This window comes from Zonotrichia leucophrys, chromosome 1, assembly GCF_028769735.1.
Source record: "Zonotrichia leucophrys gambelii isolate GWCS_2022_RI chromosome 1, RI_Zleu_2.0, whole genome shotgun sequence".
Lineage (NCBI taxonomy): Eukaryota > Metazoa > Chordata > Aves > Passeriformes > Passerellidae > Zonotrichia > Zonotrichia leucophrys.
The window spans coordinates 75,956,642-75,976,464 of record NC_088169.1 but is presented as its reverse complement, the minus strand read 5'-3'; positions in this window follow the sequence as shown (position 1 = coordinate 75,976,464).

Here is a 19,823-nt window from a genome sequence, read left to right as displayed (position 1 = left end):
TCTGGAGCAGGTCCAGAGAGGGACCATGAAAACTGTTGCTTCTAACACGTGAGGTGCCAGGGCTGGATCTTTGTAGCCTGGAGAAGATGCAGGGGAATCTTATTTGCTGTCTAAATACCAACCAGAGACACTTAGCTTTCTCTGCATAGAAACCAGGCTGTCTGTGGAGGGTTCATGAGACACTGCAGGGAACAGATATGAGTTGCATTAGGGGAAGAGAAAATCTTTACACCAATAGTGATAAAGCACTGTCATAGACTCCCCAGAGATGTTATGAATCCCCATCTGTCACAGACATCTTTTCATTAAAAACCTTTCCTTAAGATTTTTTCTTCCTGAGAAGCTGAGAGGCCTCAGGAACAAAATGTAAACATTGATTATCTGCTGCTGTGGAATGCAACAGGTGCATCTGTGATTGGCTCATGTGCTTGTTTGTAATTAATGGCCAATCACAGCCCAGCTGACTCAGAGAGTCTGAGGCAGCTGCCTTTGTTATCATTCGTTTCTATTCTTAGCTTAGCTAGCCTTCTGAGATGAAACTTTTCCTTCCATTCTTTTTAGTATAGTTTTAATGTAATGTATATCATAAAATAATAAATCAAGCCTTCTGAACATGGAGTCAACATTCTGGTCTCTTTCCTCATCTGAAAACCCCTGTGGACACCGTCACACCCATCCTTGGAGGTACCCACAACTCAGCTGCCCAAGACCCCAGACAACCTGATCTTCATAGGAGCTAGCACTGGTTTTCCCGGGACAGTTGGAGCAGATCACTCCCAGGTTTACTGTCCAGCCTATGTGGTTCTGTGATTTTAAGATCTTGCAAGATCAGTTGTCAACTGTGTGGTTTCAACTATGGAGGAATTTATAAACTGTGTTTTTCTTCTCATGAAAAGACTTTTCAAACCAATGAACAAAACTTTTTTGTCATGTGAGGAGTTTGAGTGAGGAACCTTGAATTAATCCATATGTCTATCAGTATATTTCTTAAAAAATTGGCTTTGGTCTGAAAATTTAAGCAGTATAAAGCAGAAATGAATTGTCTTTGCTAGTCATTCTTAGATCCCCAGTATTGGCAAAGGACATACCTCTTGGATCTATGAGCTATCTTGTACAGGGAGATAGCCTCATCTGTAACCCTTGGCATGTTCTGTCCTGCTGATGTGACCTAAGATATTATTTTTTTAGTACAGCTTATGTTAGTCTTGTTAATAATACTTTAATTTTTTTCCTCCAACTGCAGGATGTTGCTGTTATTTTTTTCTGGGATGTTGCTGTTATTTTTTTTCTTTCTTCCAGCCTGACAAAACTCTGCCTGTTCACTGGGGAGCAGCATGTTATGTGCTTGTGACAGTATTGACAGTAATCCATATGATCTCCTCTACAGTGTTCTGCTTTCTCATGACTCTGACAAATCTCCATCACTTTCTCCTCAAGTACCACAATTTTAAAAAGCAGCGTGTTCCTGTGTCACCCCTGGGATGTGCATTTGAAACAAGCTCTATCTTGGAGCTGTCACAACCTGAGACCACAGCTGGTCTGGCTTGAAGGAGAGAGGCAGGTATGCACCCAACATTTTTACTGTTTTGCAGTAGAACTGCAGGCTATTATCACCTGCTTCCTAATTCACTAATACATTCACTCAGTTTAAGGCTTTGATGTATTATAAACTATTGTACCTAAACAGTGTGAGCAGTGATGATAAACACCAGCCTGAAAATAACCATTAGCCCTGATATCTGTGGTCAGCATGCTCTCAGGCTTCCAGAGCCCAGGTTAAATACAGCACTCTGCAGTGCCAGCCCATCTCTCATGCAGCTGATGCAATTCTCCATAGCCTATTGATTTCAGTCCTTCATTTTGTTTTTGCATTCTGAGATAGTATAAAAAACTGTTGCCCCTATCAGATTTTTGAAAATGGAACCTAATCAAAGCGGTCTGTGTTCTGTATCCAGTGCCGCAGTCAAGATGCTTTAGCAGCGTGGTGACCCATGGTAAAGGCTGACATTTGAAAAATATTCACATCATTCTAATGGTGAGCGGATAGCTTGAGCAAACAGGAGAAAGTTAACTACGGAGGGGCATGAAGAGAATGTAAATTGACAAAGTCTTCTTTGAAAAAGCCAAGGGCAAGTTTGAATACAAAGTGTTTCCTGTAGCTTTTGGGTGTAAAGGAAAGAGGGGTGCTTTTTTATTATTTTTGTTTTTTTTTAATTTTTCAGGAGTAGGAGAGAGGTTGGTCTTGTGGAGGCTATGATTGCTAGCTTTGTGCAAAGAACAGTGAAGAAATTAGGAAAATTTTTACTTGGATTGCAATAACCCTCCACCAGGAGACAAAGAGAAAGAAATGTTTCTCCTTGTCTTATTATTTCACAGTTGAACTTTTCAGTTACTTAGATTTGATTTTGCTTATGTTCTTAGCCTTACACAAACAAGAAGCCAAATAAAACAAATCCCAAACCATATAGCATTGCGTCTCCCAGGCAGATGTAATTTACAGAAACAGTAGGCACACTTCAGGAGTTCACTGTGCTTTCAGAAGCATTTCCAATTCCAGATATATTTCCCATGCTTAAATTGGGGCTCCAGTAGTCTCTCAGTAGTCAGAATTAACTTTGCAAGTGCATACATACTGCAGAGCAGCAAAGCTTAACACAAGCAGTAAATCTGCTGCAGTGAGGTGGAGAGACCCTGCTGGGAGCCTGGCACAATGGAAGCTAAAGCCTTTTTTCCTAAGAATTTGAGATTTTACTTGGATCTCCAGGAAAAACTAGGGTGCATCTGTGTGGAGATGTGCATGTACACACCACATGTGCCACACACTGTAGTCAATGTTTCTTAAAGCTACTGATGCTGGACAATTCCCTTCAGAAAACATGATTTTTTTAGCACAAGTAAATAACTTCTTGGACCAAATATTACTTTTTGTTATTTAGCTGACAAATCTGATGATGAAAACGGAAAGGTGAAAATTGGAGTCTACATTTCATAACTGAGTAAGTCACAAGAACATAGCATCCATTTGTCAGGTTAAAATTGATTTTCTTTCAGCAAGTGGAATACTTTCATTTGTATTGAAAATGCCGACAATTTTAGTTGGCATTTCCCATTTTTAGCAGAAGCATTCTTCTTTTCATAGATTTTAGCATTCTTCATGAACAATCTAATTCAGTGCAGAAATTAATTTCAAAATGCTGCCATTTCTCACATAATGGAAATCATATTTTTCTGCGCTACCCCAGCACTAAATATTCTTCCTGGGTTCTGTAGGATGAGAAATATTTTGCTGTAGTGGCACACCAGACATGCCTTGTCTGATTCAAGGCTTAAGGGTCCTTACTAAGAAGAGCCCCCAGAACCAGTTACCACTGCTCTTCTGTGGAAATTTCTGTTGCCTTACTGAAGATAACTGGAACCTGACTTACTTACAGGACACAAACAGAGATAAAATCCCATCATCTCTCCCCTGTTGTTTGCTTTAACCTGTCTCCTATGGTCATTTTCAGTTTTCAGACTCTGAGGAGAAATCTCAGCCTGCTGTGTCAGCTTGGAGGATGTCCCAGGTCAAAAAAAGGAGAGGAAGAGTAGCTTGGCTTAGACAAATCAATGACCAATTTTGGGCAACTCGGAATAGAGGAACACCAGGGGGGAATATAGAGAATGTGAGGATGTGTGCAACTTGTGCACCTTCCAGTCAGTGCATGAATAGCTGGCAAACCAAACAGAAACACTTGGTAACCAATGCCTGCACTGCCTTCATTGTTTTCAAAACAGCTCAACAGCATCCCATGTAGCAGGCTTGTGCTCCCCACATGCCTCTGCATCTGAGAGCCTCAAGGACTGGTCATGGGCCTGTGTGCAGCCCCTCAGAGCGTGTTTCTGCCTGCTGGCATCATGCAAAGATGCAGATGTTGGCAGCACAGTCCTACTCCAGTGCTTTGCCCATGGATAAGGCTGGAGAACAGAACTTTGATAATCAGAGATTGACAGGAATCTTGTCTTCTGAAAACATTAATTGTATTATTTTTACATGTATTTATATTTACTATGTTTATTGTTGATAAAGGGCCACTCTTCATTGCTAAGGAAGTTACCTTGTTCTCACAGCTCATCAGATCAAAGGCCAGGCAGATCTTTAGGGTTGCACTGACAGTCAGTGGACAGGAGTTATCATGGATGTTAGTCTTCAATGTTTAGGTGATGACTCTTCACTGAATATTAGGGAGAGCTTGAAGATTAAGTGTTTTGCAGGGTACAGAGAGAAGTAGTTGAAAATTGTGGTTTATCTGGCAAAAACTTGGATAGTCCTAAACTGCAACTTGATGGTGAATCTGAAATATTTTACCCCAAAACTGCATGTCCATACTCACTTTCCCTTTAAAGTTTATGGGCTTTCAAAAACTTTTGTGGTGGAACATTGCTTTCTCCTCCTGAGTCATGCGTGTTGAGGGGAGGAAAGAGTCAGGGAAGGAGGAGCTTTGAATATGTTCAGCATGTTCTCATAAACATGCTATAGACTTTACAAACGCCTTTTCTGAGTGAACAAGAGTTAATTTTTTCAGGGAAATTAAGTAGAAGGTAGAATGAAACAAGGAATTTACATTCCTGGAAATTTAGTTATTAAGTATATGCTATGTAATCCAATTTCCAACAAGAATGATCACTGGCATGCTGCAAAATGTAAAAGTGCAACACATTAGCAATTAAGTTTTATACTATGAAGCTTATTATCTTCTATTCTGTCAATTTGGATATGAAAATCCAGACTATCATGAAGAACAGGGAATAGCAGAACAAAATATTTGTTTGAAGTAAAATCAACTTGTGAAAGAATTCCAGACTTGGTATTACCCCCAGATCCAGTTCTCTTTATCCAGAGTATGTGATGGAGATGGGTGGTGTTTCATGACTGTGTTTCTGTCTGTCAAGAGAAATAGCACCTGATACAGCAGCCAAACTTCCAAGAATGCTAAAATGATAAATGGGTACCAAAACAAGAAATGTACAGCAAGTTTGTCTGAGCTGGGGGGCACACCGTGTGATAGTACAGTGACTTTGCATTTCTACTCTCATCTTTGGGGGAAGCTTGCCTCCATGCTCCTAAAGAAAGAGTGTTCTATGAATATCAGCCTTGGTGGCCTGCAGAGACTAGGCCTTTTTTCCTACATATGATGTATTTAAACCTTCTGCAGAAGTTCACAGGTTGCCCACCCTAGCTATCCATTGTCACTGTTCATCTGTGATTCGGTAAGTTTGTAGTGGGGAGACTCTGCTAAGGGATGAGCAGGCTGGGGGGAACTCCAGAGCATGACTCCTTTCTCTCTGGCTGCAGGGAATGCTATTGAGCTGGCTGAAGTCTTACTCTCTCACAGTGGATACCAACCCTATGGACAGCATTTGGTCTTCAGCCGTATCACAAAAAACACCTATTGTCTTTACGGGGAAAATGCAAGTTTCTGCTGGATGTATTTACGGCATTGTTAGAATTTCCTCCTTGATGCTCAAGTCTTTTCAATGTTATTGGGATAACATCAGAAGTGTTAAATGAAAAGAAATGTTACCTGCTCTGAAGCAGTAAGTGGGAAAATCTACATGATGGGGTTTGTTGGATGCGGGAATAATCAGGCTGCCCCTGCAAGTGCAAGGCCCTGATGATCCATACTACATATGGTACTAGTGGGCTGAACAAGGCAACTTCTGTTCCTTGCTAAACCAGAGCATGGTTTATCAACAGACTTTCAAGCTGGCTGAAGTGCATGAAGGGCATGGAGTACAAAATAAAAAGCAGGATTTGGTTTAACAAAGACGGAGTGGTTTAATTCCAGTGTAGAATGAAAGGCTGCTCAGTGATTAAAATAGTTACTTGCTACTCTCTAGTCAAGGTTCTATTCCTGTTTTGATCATGAAGTGTTAGTAGTCTGAAAGATAATGTTGATTTATATTGTATGACCATGGTTGAATCACTCAGGAACTAAAACCAAAGGAAGATAGTGTCCTATGTTATATCCAGATCAACATCTCTCTGAAAACCAGGGTCTTCTTAAGGTTTCTGAAACTAGGCATCTCCAAATCATAGGAAAAAACAATTCTTTACCATGCTTGAGAATTTTTTGTAGCATTTTCCCTAGTGATTGTAGATGGATATTTAAGAAAATGATACTGCTTTAAAGTTCTTTTACACTGAGGATATAGCCCTGAACATATCCCAGTACTAAGAAGAAGCAGAATGGAGTAGTCCTAAAGGAAGTGAACATGACAGTTTTAGGAAAATCGTATGTTAAGAAACAGCTGGCTTAATGCAACAGTTCCTGCAGCTCCCACATTATCAACACTCAAAGGCACAGATATTTTTCTTTCAATTGGACAGGCAACACAAATTGGTCTTAAAGCTTTCAGGAAGACAAATGGTAAAAATAGCTAATTTACCTGATTTATGTGAGCTATTAACAGCGCACTGCTATGTTCTGGTTGAACTTGGGTCGTAAATTTCACATGACAAAGAAGGCAATTAAGGAAAAACAGGTAGGAAAATGAACAAATCGTTATTTTACTAATTTCTACTTAGCAAAGATTTTACCATCACCACCTTTTCTTTCAAGGCATCTCAAATTGTAATATGAATGTGTGCATCTACATATCTCTTTCTTCAGTTGGTAGAATTAGGATTGCTAGCCACTCAAGAGATTTTAAGTTTCCTTCTTACGTTACAAAATACCCTTCCCTGATCTATCTACCTATTTTTGATCAGATCAGCCTGACTTACATAAAATAAAGCTTGTTTCTTGTTATAATTTAAAATAAAAAGCTCCATTTTCTTTGCCTGTTTCTTGATTACTGGTCCTTCATTAATCACAAGCTATTATGCTGTGTCTTTGGGAAGGCATCATGTACCTTTTGTAGTGCTCTCTAAGAAAGAGCAAGCTAGAACTGGGAGGGAAAATGTCTGGCATATACTCAGCTCATGCAGGTAAACAGAACAGGGATTTCAGCTCCAGCATGTGAGTGGGGTCCTCCAATGATGAGGGGATTTAAGGTGCTCAGCTGATGCAATGGTGCTGCATTTCTGCCTTCTGAGACCTCTTGAGAAGCACCAATACCCATAAGAAAAGCAGTAGAGAATTTGTTTGTTCTGGGTGGGTGAAATGACATCTAGCTGGATGACTCAGGGGTGAATGCAACAAACATTCACCACAACAAACATCTGGTCTTTCTCTGCCCAATCAACAGAAACATTTACAAGACTCCAGTTCCAGAAGTATCAGCTCATCCCTGTGGTATGGAGAGCTTTTCTGACCCTTCCCAGACGCCACAAGCACCATGCATGGAGACGGAACAGCAAGCAGGCCTAATCTGTGTCTACTGTCTGTTCTGACTCCCTGAGTGGCCTCGTCCTCAGCCTGTTCATTCTGGAAAAGTCAAGACTAGGAGTTTATAAAGGCCTGTACTTGCAAGCCATGCCTGGATCTCAGGTGAGGTTTGGCACTTTCCTAAACCCAAAGTTTATGAAAGAGAACCTTCTCACCTTGCTCATTTTCCTTCCATCAAAACCAAGTGCATATTTGCACTTGTCAGTGTGCCTTGCTTGAATCTCTAAATTAGAGTTGTGCTCCAAAAATTTTAAAGAGGCAATATTATACCAGCTTAGTTTTCGGGCAAAAGGGTCAGTGCTAGTTCTCATTCATATCTTAGGCAGATAATCCTTAATACCTCCAAAGGAAACCTGATTAAGAGCATATTTTTCTTGCTCATTAATCCTATATAATTTTTATTACATATTTTAGTCTATGAACGTTCAATGAGAGAGCAAATGAGAGATGGCAGCAAACATGCCAGCAACCTTGACAAGAGAAAACTTTTCTCTGTAATATTCCGGCAATGATTACTGAATCTCTTGGGGGTCAGGCTCAAGAGAAGAGTGTACAGAATAGAACCTGGCAGAAGAGACTAAAATTACTTCTGAACAAGTTGAACCACCAAGCTATATGTTTCTTTTTATATGCTAGTTCCTTAAAATTTTCCTTTTGTCTTATTCTTCCAGAATTCTGAAAGCAAGTTCTCTGCAGGCACCAAACCTTTTCTCCACAGACCTTCCCTTCAGCTGTAAATTCTTTTTGAATCATGGTACATGTGAAGTGATAAGAGAGAACAGAAGGTATGACATTCTTTTCCAAGAGAAGCTTTAAAGGATGATAAATATTTATCCAAGCTGCGTATTCAAGCCATATGCAAATTTGCATAATGGCACTCCAGGTGATGTGGCGCATGGTAATTACTTGCAACCTGATAAAATGGAGAAATCCAGGAGCGTGCTGCTGAATGCAAACATTCATCTGTGAAAAATAACACTACCTTGTCACTCCTTAAAAAGGGTATTGTGGAGAAAAGGCATGTCTTTAGAGAAGGGCAGGAAGGACATCTCTAGCTGGACATGAAGGACGTCTCCCTGCCTCCCTCCAGGAGTGCGATCACTGCATGCTCACTTCCTGAACACAGCCTTACCTTTCAGCTTTTCAACTTGCATTGATGCCTTAAAAGCTTAAAGATTCTCACCATCCCCCAGAACTACACATGCTGGCCTGACTTTTCCAGCTCCCCCAGTAGCATGGCTTGTGCTGTAATCACTCTCAATTAACAGCACCCACATCATCAAGATGAAGAAGAACACATCTGACTTACTTGCCCGTGGGCAATTAAATCGAACAAACAGCACCTTTGCTGATGTTTCAGCATGACAGAAGAATGTCAGTAGTTCAGAGGAGATAAATATTGGATTGCAGCAGTGTAAAAAGGTATAATTAAATTTCCATTTTTCCCATATATAAAGTCCAGAATAGAATCATGTATCAGATTGAATGTGATGAGATTTTGACGTTGGCTTTGCTCAATTTCCAGAATTTTGCTCTGGGATGCATTTTTACCTACTGGGATACTTTTCTTCTTAATCTATTTGAGTGAAGTAAGGAAGTAGTCAAAATGAGTAACATAATTGTCTTCACTTTGTAGTTTATTTACATGGGAGAAATACATCAAGATAGAAGGAGTCCTGCAAATGGTTTTCTTGTCCTCAACATGGTGGCTCCATGGTGGTCCAGAACGAGCTGTGCCTGAAGGAACAGATACATGAGATGGAGAGAGTCTGCTGAGCATTGAAGGAGAGCTCCTGGCCAGGGCAAGCAACCCTGTGTGAACACTCTGTGCTTCAAAGTGATCAGGTTCACGAAGGTCAAGCAAGGCCCGATCACCTTTTTTTTTTTTAACTTTTCATTTCTTGAAAGCATAAAATGGTGCAAATTTTTCTGTGCTTAAAAAATACAGGGCAGTGCCTTGCGCCCTGATGTGGCTACAGGAATTGGGGTAAGAGAAGCCATACTCTACCTGTCAGGGACCTAACAGAGTGTTCCTGCCAGAGCCTGAAGTCCCTTTCTCCACAGTGTGCTCTGTGCATCCTCTTTGTATCATGGCTTTTAAGTGGGATTAATGGATTCCTCAAACCTTCAACACAATAGGAAATTCTGAGCATTCATTTTGTAACCGTGAAAGAAGAACACAGCTAGAGCAAACATTAACATTGCTAATATGAAAATATGATCTAAAAGCACAGAAAAAGCCAGTTACCTGGCTTTAACTGTGGAAAATGAACTAAAGTTTTTGCTGATGTGTACAGGCAGAAGCTGATGGACTGCACAACTTTTAAAACTTAAGTGAAAACAGAGAAGGAACCACCAGAAAAGGAAATAGCAAAATAAGTAGTTTGTGAGAAATTATCATACTAGGGAAAATAGCCTGAAATTCAAGTAATCATTAGGAATTACTATTGTGGGCAAAATATATATGTAAATTATAAGTAATATAAATATTTTTGTTGCTAGAATCAAAGGAGGTCTGACAGAGATTTATGTACCTAACAATTTCTATTTAAAAAATATCCATAAGAAATTTCTTAAGAAGCTTTTGTAACTAATTTTTCTTTAAATGAACAGCAGGCATAAGACAGAGAATGTGATGGGGACCAAGGAAGGGCTTTTTGTTGTTTACTGTTTGAATTCTGGTTGTACAAATCCATTCTCTTTCTTTTTCTCTTCATTATTTTTTGCCCCAGGGTCAGAAGGACTCCTCTTGCATTGTTCATAACACAATAAGTACAGAACTCCCTTTGAAACTGTAGCTTGCTAAAAATTAAGTAAAAATTAAATCCATCAAGTTGGAGGTGCGGTTATGTGGGGTTTGGCAGAAGAGAACACATTCTGGAAAATTTAATCTTGTAGCCATTCTTTGACTTCTTTGAAAATAACAGCATTCTTGGCACTCCTAAAATTTTCCTAGGAGACAGCAGGACATTTGATGTCCAGAGATGATAAGTTTCTCTAGGTATTAGGTTGTGCAACCTGAGTAGCCAGAATCCATCACACCTTCCTTTCCTAGTTGCAACAACAATCATTATATTGAAAAGGAAAATTATACTTCTAAGTTTTAATTTCTCACATTTATATTAGTATTTTCTTTGTTTTAGAATTTTCTTCCTTGTTTTGTCTTTATATTGGATGTGAAGAACATATCTGTTCAATAAAGGGCTTCCTAATTTGATGCCCACTGGTAACTCTATGCATCCAAGCACATCAGCAAGTGGATGCCACTAAATCCACTACAGAATTGTACTAAGGCCAGCAAAGAATAAATCTCAGGCTGTGGTTGAAATATATATTTACTCTTTGCATACAATTGGAATCTAAACAAATTTTTAAGAGGGTAAAAGTGATTAAAAAATGCCAAAAAGTGTCAAGATAATACCAGGGATTGCCAGAGATAGTTGCAGAAGGGAAATAATGGGAAATGCCATCACTTTTCTCTCAGTGACTCACAATTGTGCTTCTAGAAAAGGTCTGTAGATAAGGGTCTGATGCTGGAAGTGAAAGAGCTGATCTTTCTGCTTCCTGTTTTCATGCTGCTTTATGATGCTAAATTCTGACTGAGAAGCAGAATTTTTTTTATTATTTTTAATAACATAATCCTCACTAAAATCTCCAATTTTCAAACAGAAGTTGTTTCATCTCCTTTAAGTTTTAACCATCTGACTTGCCTATTCCTTTAACTACCTGCCGTGCAATTACCCAGGTGGTTCCTCCTGAGTATGCTATTTCCTGCTGATCCAGTAATTGATGGATAACAGGAAGTGTCTGAACATGGATGTTAAATTTTATTCACTGTAGGAATAGATTGCATTGCCACCCCTGGTGCTATATTTATTTAAACCAGTAATCACTGTTGCCATTTTATGTGCCCTCAGGAATTGGATGCTGCTGTGCCTTCCCAGCATGTCTCTTTTTCCAAAGATGTAACACATGGAAGGGACAATGGATGGAGGCAATAGCACAAAGAGAGGATTTCAAGATTTGCTCACTGTTTACATCATGTATACCATGAATAGACTGGTTAAGCAAAATCATGTACACTTTGACAAGGAAGAAAAGAGCACCAAGCCTTTGAAAATGGAAAGAATTAGTACTGACCTCTGCTTTCAAACTGAGAGTGCCCCTGGCTGGCAGGATGGCACACTGGTTGCCAAACCTGCCACTGTCTTTTGCTCTTGATGTTGGTTTTACAAGTTTCTTACTCAGTTCTTAAGGTTTAGACAATTCTGACCAATCGAAACAAAAATTTCTATAGCTGGGCATTTTGAGTGCGGAGGGGTCAAGGACCTGACCCAGGGTCTTGGATAGATCTTTTGGAAGGGACTGACTGAGCAAGGGAAAAGTTAGGGACCATTTTTCCTATCATTCTTACGCAAGTCTCTGTAAATGTCTGCCTTGCAAACCACATGGGAACTGTGATATGTGTGTGGGGTTGATTTCTCAGTTATGGACAACCTTATCAATGTGTTAACTACAAGGCTATCAAAAGCATCATTTGCTTCTGCATATGCCAGTGTAAGCTAATCAGAGAAGGATGGCAAATATAATCAGGGCTTTAAAATAGCATGGCTATAAAAAGAGATAGAATTGACAAGTAGCTTTTCATTTCGAATAGAGATGACTATTGTAGATATATAAAAATATAAAAGGAATAAAAAGAATAAAAAGTGATTGGGACTTGAGTGAAAACATGCTCAGGAATGAAAGAAGGCTCCCCTCTCCACTGCCTTGAAGCACAAAGAAACAGAGGAAACCTCCTTTGAAGACTCTGAAAGTCTCCAAACTGAAGTGGGAGGACACACCAGAGGAAGGATAACTTGGTATTGGTCCTGCTTTTATGTTCCTGCTGTGGCTGCTCACTGGCCTTTCACAGGGGTAGTGCCAGGCTGGGCAGCCCTCTCTGTATGGCCCTGGCTCTGATTTAAGAGGCAGCACCTTTTTATAGCACTTCTCGCAAGCAGAAGTAATGTCAGCTATAACAAGGCCAATCTTTTCCACACCCTTTTATGTTCTGTTGGGATTCCAAACACACACACTCTCACACAGACACACACACCTTTAGAGTGTATTATGCAGTACTCCTACCTCATACACATTATAAGTACCACAGTGTACAGCTGGCACAATATTCATGTTCCTGCTCAAACTCCGATAGAAGAGGAGTCTGCAATTCCAGCTGAGTGTACCCACAGTGACACTGCTTAAAAGATTTAAATATAGGAAATTACATAATTAAAAGCTATTACTCCAGATGCAGGAACAAAATAGAAATATCCTGTATTAGTAAATACATCTGTTTTGTGAGAATGAATTGTGTTAGGAGTGTTTGTTTGTAAACTGATTAGAGAGCTAATGATATAAAAAATATGCATAAAACATAAACAGAGTCTCTCACAGGAGTTTCCTGCATGCACAAAGGGTCCATAATCTGTTTCTCTCTGGCCTTGCTACTATATGGAAGATTTGGAATAAATTATTAACCCTGAAATGGCCTTTAATTGGGACAGGACTGGATTTTCTCTGTAATAGTGGTTCATCCTGTGGGTGATAAGAGTTGCATGGTAAAATATTCCATATATATTTCTAACGACATTTGTTTTCCAGGACAACACCTTGACTAAAAGCATCGTTGCAGGCAGGTCAGTCTGAGTAGGAAAACAGACTCTTGCATTCCTGCTAAAATTCTCAGGCGAGACAAGGAAGAATATTTTGCCAAGAGTCCAAACTAGGGAATTTTCAGATATTTTCATAATTAATAAAATCAATAGTCAGAAATTATTCACCTCAATGATTTTTAGTTGCTGTATTAATTCACATAATAATTGTGTAGATTTATATCAATATTTCTTTATAAAATTCCCACAATCACTCTTTATTTATCATATCACAGGTTAAAATGTCCTATTTGCTTATTTTCCATGCTTAATTAAAACAAAAATAAAGTGAAAGGTAGAAATAAATGTAAAATTAAAAATAAAGATGAGTAAATTTTTGCCACACTGTGATTCCATGAGCAAGCTCTGATGACAGTGTCAACCCCCATTTGAGAGAGCAAAATCTCAATTCCTTGTACACCTATTGGGTGTGAGTTCTGTTTGTTTCCCAGAGAAATAAAATGTTTGAGTCTCTAAGGGCACAGACACTGACATGTTGTCCCATTCTCCTTTTATCATTAGGGACTCAGTTTCTGAAAGCTGCCCCTGATGCTGTTTGGTCAGTATTGATGAACAATAAGGGCTTCACTAAGCCGCTTTGTCAGCTTGAGGGCTGGCTTTTTAATTTTTCAGAAGCATGCAGCTACTCTTTTAACACAGCTATTCGTTCACTGCTCTTTGCTGACAAGGGAAAAATAATTTCACAACAGCTTTTTAGAATTATGTCACAGAGAAGATGGACTTGTCCCCAGATCTCTCACCCCAAATTCTTCCGTGGAAAATTATGGCTCTAGGCTATATATGTACTAGGTATTAACTGGCTATATGGTTAAATTAATGAGTGAAAACAGAAGGACATTTACTGAAGCTGGCTATAAGTTTGCAATGATGAATATCTCCCACGAGCTCTATCATTTTTGGCATGCACCTCTAGTCAGAGCTACGTTTGTTGAGACTCCTCAGCTCTGCGAGAGGGCTCAGATATGTAACTTTTACAATTTTGTGCATATCAACCAAAGCCACTCTCATGGCTCACTGCTGACCTGTCTTTTTATTGGAATTCATTCTATCAACTTGAAAAATCTATGATTTGTATATTTACTTTATGACTTTGAGGTGCCCAGGGGTATTTACAATGTACACAGATGGCCATATCCTTTAAGGCTAGCAGCTGCAGGCCAGATAGAATGCATTAGAGCACCCCAATGTCACAGGACACCCATATGGGGGCAACTGGATCAAGTCTCCAAAATCTGGCAAAATAATTTGTGCCTGCAGTGTCTGTGTGGTGGGGATGCAGTTTGGATGTACATTTGTTTCTGGACTGAGCACTCAAAGTGCTCACACATAATAAAAATATTCAGTGAGAAGAGGGCTTGTTTGCAGTTAAAACAAAGATGAACTGAATACATAAATCTGTTTATCTCTTGAAGGCTCCCGCATTAACTCCTCTCTTTCTCAGAAATCTTCTCATATTAAAATTCTTTCCTGCCCCACCACCAACATGTGTAAATTGCCAGTGTATTAGGGATGGCTTAGATGGATTTAATTTTCCCCATGGCAGCCCCCACTGAACTGATAGCTAGAAAGTTGGGATAACACAGCAGTATTGTGGCTACTGCTGAGCAGTGCTGGCACAGCAACATTCCCCCACCAAGGCACTGGGACTGGGCAAGATTCTGGGAGAGGACACAACTAGGCCCAAACTAACCAAAGGGGTATTCCATACCATATGATATCAGCTCATGATAAAAGCTAAGAAAAGGAGAAGAAAAATGGGGCACTCATTATTTGCAGTGTTTGCCTGCTGGAGCAATTGCTACATGTGCTGAAGCCCTACTTCCCAGGAAATGGGCAGACATTGCTTGCTGGTGGCAAGTAGAGAAAAAAATCTTTATTTTTGTCTTTGCTTCTGTGTGCACAACCTGTTCCTCGTGCTTTAGCATACTGTCTTCTCTCAACCTACTAGTTGTTTTCCACTTATTGTTTTCTACCTGTTGTTTCCTACTAGTATTTTCTCTCCCCTGTCCACTGGGAAGGGGAAGTGGTTGAGAGGCTTGGTGGGCACCCAGCTAAAGTCAAACCACAGCTAAGGAAAGTGCCCTGTCTGACCATCCAAGAGCCACTCTGGCAGTCATACTCACACCACCTGAACTAGGATGAAGCCCCTTCACACTGACACACCCCACAATCACACAGTTGGACCAGATTTCCTTAGCAGCTTGACCCCAGGCTTCCCAAAGCAGAGTCTCTGACATTCAGACCCTTGAAGTAATTTAACCATAAAAAAGTAACAGCTTGAGCTGGGTGCCTCTGAGAGGAACCCTGAACTAAGGAACCCCTTTTATATTTATATCTATAGATACACACACATATATGTATATACACACACATATATACACACACATGCATATGTATATATACATGTATATGTATATGTATATATATATGTGTGTGTATATATATATATATTTATATAATTTTTTTTTTTTTAGAAAAATATGTATATGCCCTTGCAGTCTAAGGGTGGGAAGGTCTGGGGGTGGTTGGCTGCTGCTGAGCCTCTGAGTGACAGTCACCCAGCTGTGCCACAAGTCCCCCTGCCCTTTGTTATGCAGAGGGTTTGCAGTTCATGGCCTTTTGCCTTGGTCTAGGCTCCCCAGAGCTCAGCCTGCAGCTTGAAATGCATCTGCACACCCAGCTACCTGCCCTGAACGTATTCCTCAAAACCCACCACAGCCTGATAACAGGAAATCAGTTTTCTGGTCTAGCTTTTATTTGGATTTGTTATCAGAAATGTAATATTGAATTTTTCTTTAAACTATTTATTTTTTTTAAATTATGTAATTTTTACATTAAAGAAGATTCCCTCAGGTAAACAGTGCAGAATTTCAACAAGTGCTGACAGATGAGAGTATCTTGTCATGCCTCTAGCTATCATTGAAGACTTTCTCACAGCAAAACAGGGTTACAAAATCTATGGCCATGCTCTTCAGACATTCATCTCAGTTTTCCCTGTCCCTAACACAAACTTTCAAGACCTGTGTTTCTCCCATAAGGATCTGAGTGAACTCTTTGGGCTTATGGGCTTCCTGTCCCTCAGCTGTGGAGGGAGAGCCTCGCTGTGCTTTGTGTTCTACCTTTCCCAAGAACTAGTACCATTTAGTACAGCGTGCCCCTATTTAAATGATTGCTTTCTGGACTGAATTTGCCAAAAGATGTTGACTGACCTGAACTGAAATTGAATTTGGAGAGACTAAAATTTTTCATGAACTGGAAAACTTGCTCTTCATTTGGATTTTTTTTATTAAACTAACAAACTCATAAATAAAATCATAGAAGTAGAGCAAACATGATTTTTAGATTAACGTAAGAGTATCCAGTAACAGAGATACTTAGGGTTCTATTCAGTCAAAGAGTCAGAATCTAGTATATTTCTTTTGGTGAAAGGTCTGGAATATGATGAGAATTGTATTAAAGCCTGCCCCTAGTTTTAGCAGACCTCGGTTTGAATTTAGCATATTCTGTCTACATACTGGATCTCCCTTTCAATTTCTAAGATAGCAAAAATCCAGGTAATTGTTAATAAAAGCCATATTCATTGCTCTAGCCAAAGTGATGGTTTTGCTCCAAGAGACTTGCCTGTTTGTATGACATTGGAGCCATGCAAAAAATTATTCTGCTTCATTCTTACTGGAATATCTCCTAGACTTTCCTTATCTTTTTTTGCACTTCATTAAATCAGCTACATCCCTGCACTAAATCAACCATACTCCAATCATTGTCAACAAGAGGAACTCTACCCTTTGCTATTAAAGCATATGGGCTGCAATCTGTTAGTATTATTATATCTGACAAATATAAATTTGTTAAATCAGAGGACATGAGTTTTTGTCTTCCTAAATAATCTTATAGTCTCTCTCTCTTGCTACTTTCCATTTCTTTCAAGAGCAGTCAAATTATCTTTGCCTTGCAGTAAAGTATGGTATTTATTTGTCTAAAATAATAATCTACTCTCCAAATTACTTTTCCTCTAAAGATCATGAAGTGTTTTACTTCATGAAGCTTGCATAATCTCACCATCAGAGAGAGAAAAAAGAACTGGGAAGCACCTCAAGAACTGACTATTTGGCCTGCTGGAAACATCCTCTGTTTTGACACAGAACCAAAGTAATGCAGTAAGAACAGTGCAGTCAATTTTCCACTGCTTTTATTTGTCTTCTTAATGGTATTTTGAACTGCAATAATAAGGAGTACATAGTTACATTAGTTTAGACTAAAGTTATTCTTAATCATTTGATTTGAATGATAAGATTTCAGCTACATATTTTCCCCTAGGTAGCTGGGGTAGAAAGAATAACAGAAATGCAATTGCAGCTTGATTTTCATTCTGCCTTTTGAAACAAATCTTTATCCCTTTGACTAAAATTTGCTCTCATTAACACATTGAGCTTGTTTGCTGTAGCCAGTGGGGTCATATGGAATATTGCTAAAAGCAGAATTTGGTTTGTTACATTCACAGCAGCTTTTCAACAAATATTTGATATGACAAGATGCATAGCTCTTCCTGGTCTTATCCATGAGAATGGCAGAGGAGCCTTCAGGCAGAGAGCTGCTTCAGACTTCTGAAATCCTTCTGCCTGAAATGTGCCTGTTGCATTTGCAGAGTCAAGGCTGACAAAAACATATCCTGAAGCTTTTTACTGCTTATTTGGTTTTATGCTACAGCTGTAAACTCTGTTCTTGTTTTATTTGTTGATCTGTTTTATTAAGTGCCTTCTGATGAACAACAAGAAGCACGTAATAAAAACCATCCACAGTATGGTGGCAACTTCCTTCTTCTCTCAGTCACAGACCTTAAACTAGTCCCTGGTGTGCTGCTGTACACAATCCTGCCTTGTTTCTAATACTTGTTACTAAAATGTTCATCTGGTCCTGGCTGGCATTTTTTTGGCTGAATTTGGATTGTGCTGTTATTAGAGACCCTTCCCTGGGAACATTTTTCTAGTTCTTTTGTGATCTCTTTAACAGCATACTCCACTGGATAGGTCCTCACAGGAGTCAATGTCAGAGTCAGATAAATACATGGAGGAAGGAGACAGTTTGCATTTGGTAAGAATCTTCCCCTCATCTAATCACAGCAGATGTTGAAGTTTTGATTTTCCTTGCTCAGCACCTGTATACCACCTGCAGTGTTTTATTACACAGTCATGAGCCATTTAGTCATAGCCCTCTCCCTTGCTGGAAAATTATCTGCTAATAGCGTACTATGCAGTCAAATTTTAAATGATTTCCACGAAAACTCCTACCAGATCTATTCCAAGAAGACCCACTGTGGCTCCTCTGTTTATGCTGGCTGACAAGTGCCTGTTCATCCTTTAGGCAGTGTTGTGGTGATGTCTGGGTGTTAGGGAGTGCATTCAGCCAGGCTGCCCAAAGCCTGCTGCTCCATGGGATTTGGTCCTCTGGAAAAAGAGTTGTGCTTTCATGATACGCCATGAATGAGGTGAAGTGTTGTACAGGACTCAGCCAGGGCAGTGTCCAGGTTTCTTGAGGATTGCTTTGTCTCTCTAACTGTTGACAGCAGAGCAGGGAATGACTTCCTAACACTCCCAGGAAATTCACACTCCTTGCCAGTGCAGAACCTGTCCTCGAAGATGCCTTTAACAATGATGGACACAATCTCTTACCTAGGGAAGAGAACTGAAGATGCAGGACCCACTTGCAGGAACCTTCAGCTGGAGGTGTTAAAGACAGGCAGTATAATTTAAAGGCCAGACCCTAAGGACTCAGAATTTACAAGGGTTTAAAATTTTGATGAAAACTGAGGTAAATGATTGTGGCTGCTGTAAATGATCCTTTTCCATCACAGCACCTTCACAAGATTGGCCTTACTTTCTGATTCAAACTTTATTTCAACTAAATATCAGGATAATGAATGAGATGGTAGTCTATTGCAGTTCAAAATAATCTAAATTCATATTGCTGGGGTATGCACTTAGCTCTTAGCCTATTTTTTTGCTTCTTTTTCAGAAACTTTGAGAAGCCTCCAGTGGCTCCAGCAATCTAAATATCAAACGATGACATTTAAAGTTTGGGAGAAAAAGAAATATACTGCTGCTTGCCATAAATGCCCATTAATTGCCTTCTTTCACATTTAATAGCATTTTATTCTCTGTAAGCCAGTTCCAGAGACTGGATCCAGTCTTACCATTATATAAGTATGGAATTTAAACCATTATCAAATCTTAACTCTATCACATTCAGAACAAGAAATTATTCCCTTCTTATTTGATCCTAAAATTTTTCCTTTTCACAGTAGTGAAACAATACTCTATTTGTGAGCCTCATGTCCTTTTAGTATATTTCAGAGCTCTTGTCCATGTTTTTCTGGAAACAACTCCAGAAAATTAGTGAAAAGTCATCTTGCTTGTGTAGCAACTACTGGCAGGAGTAGCCACTTCCTTTTTGCTGTGACCTCAAAGCATCCAAAAGTATGTAATGCAATTACAACTGTTTAGGACTGACTCCTTTTGTCTTAATTTAATGACAGTAGTAAATCAAATCAATCTTTTGAACATTTAAGTTTTAAAACATCTGAATCAGTTTTTATTTTCATATTTGCATCACCTATAATTATATTAACTACTTTACTGCTCTAAACAGTGAAAAGAGATACATGTGAGAAACTTTCTATCATTAATAAATATGTTTAACCATAACGGATTCTTTCAATGTAAATCTACTTAAGAATTAGTGG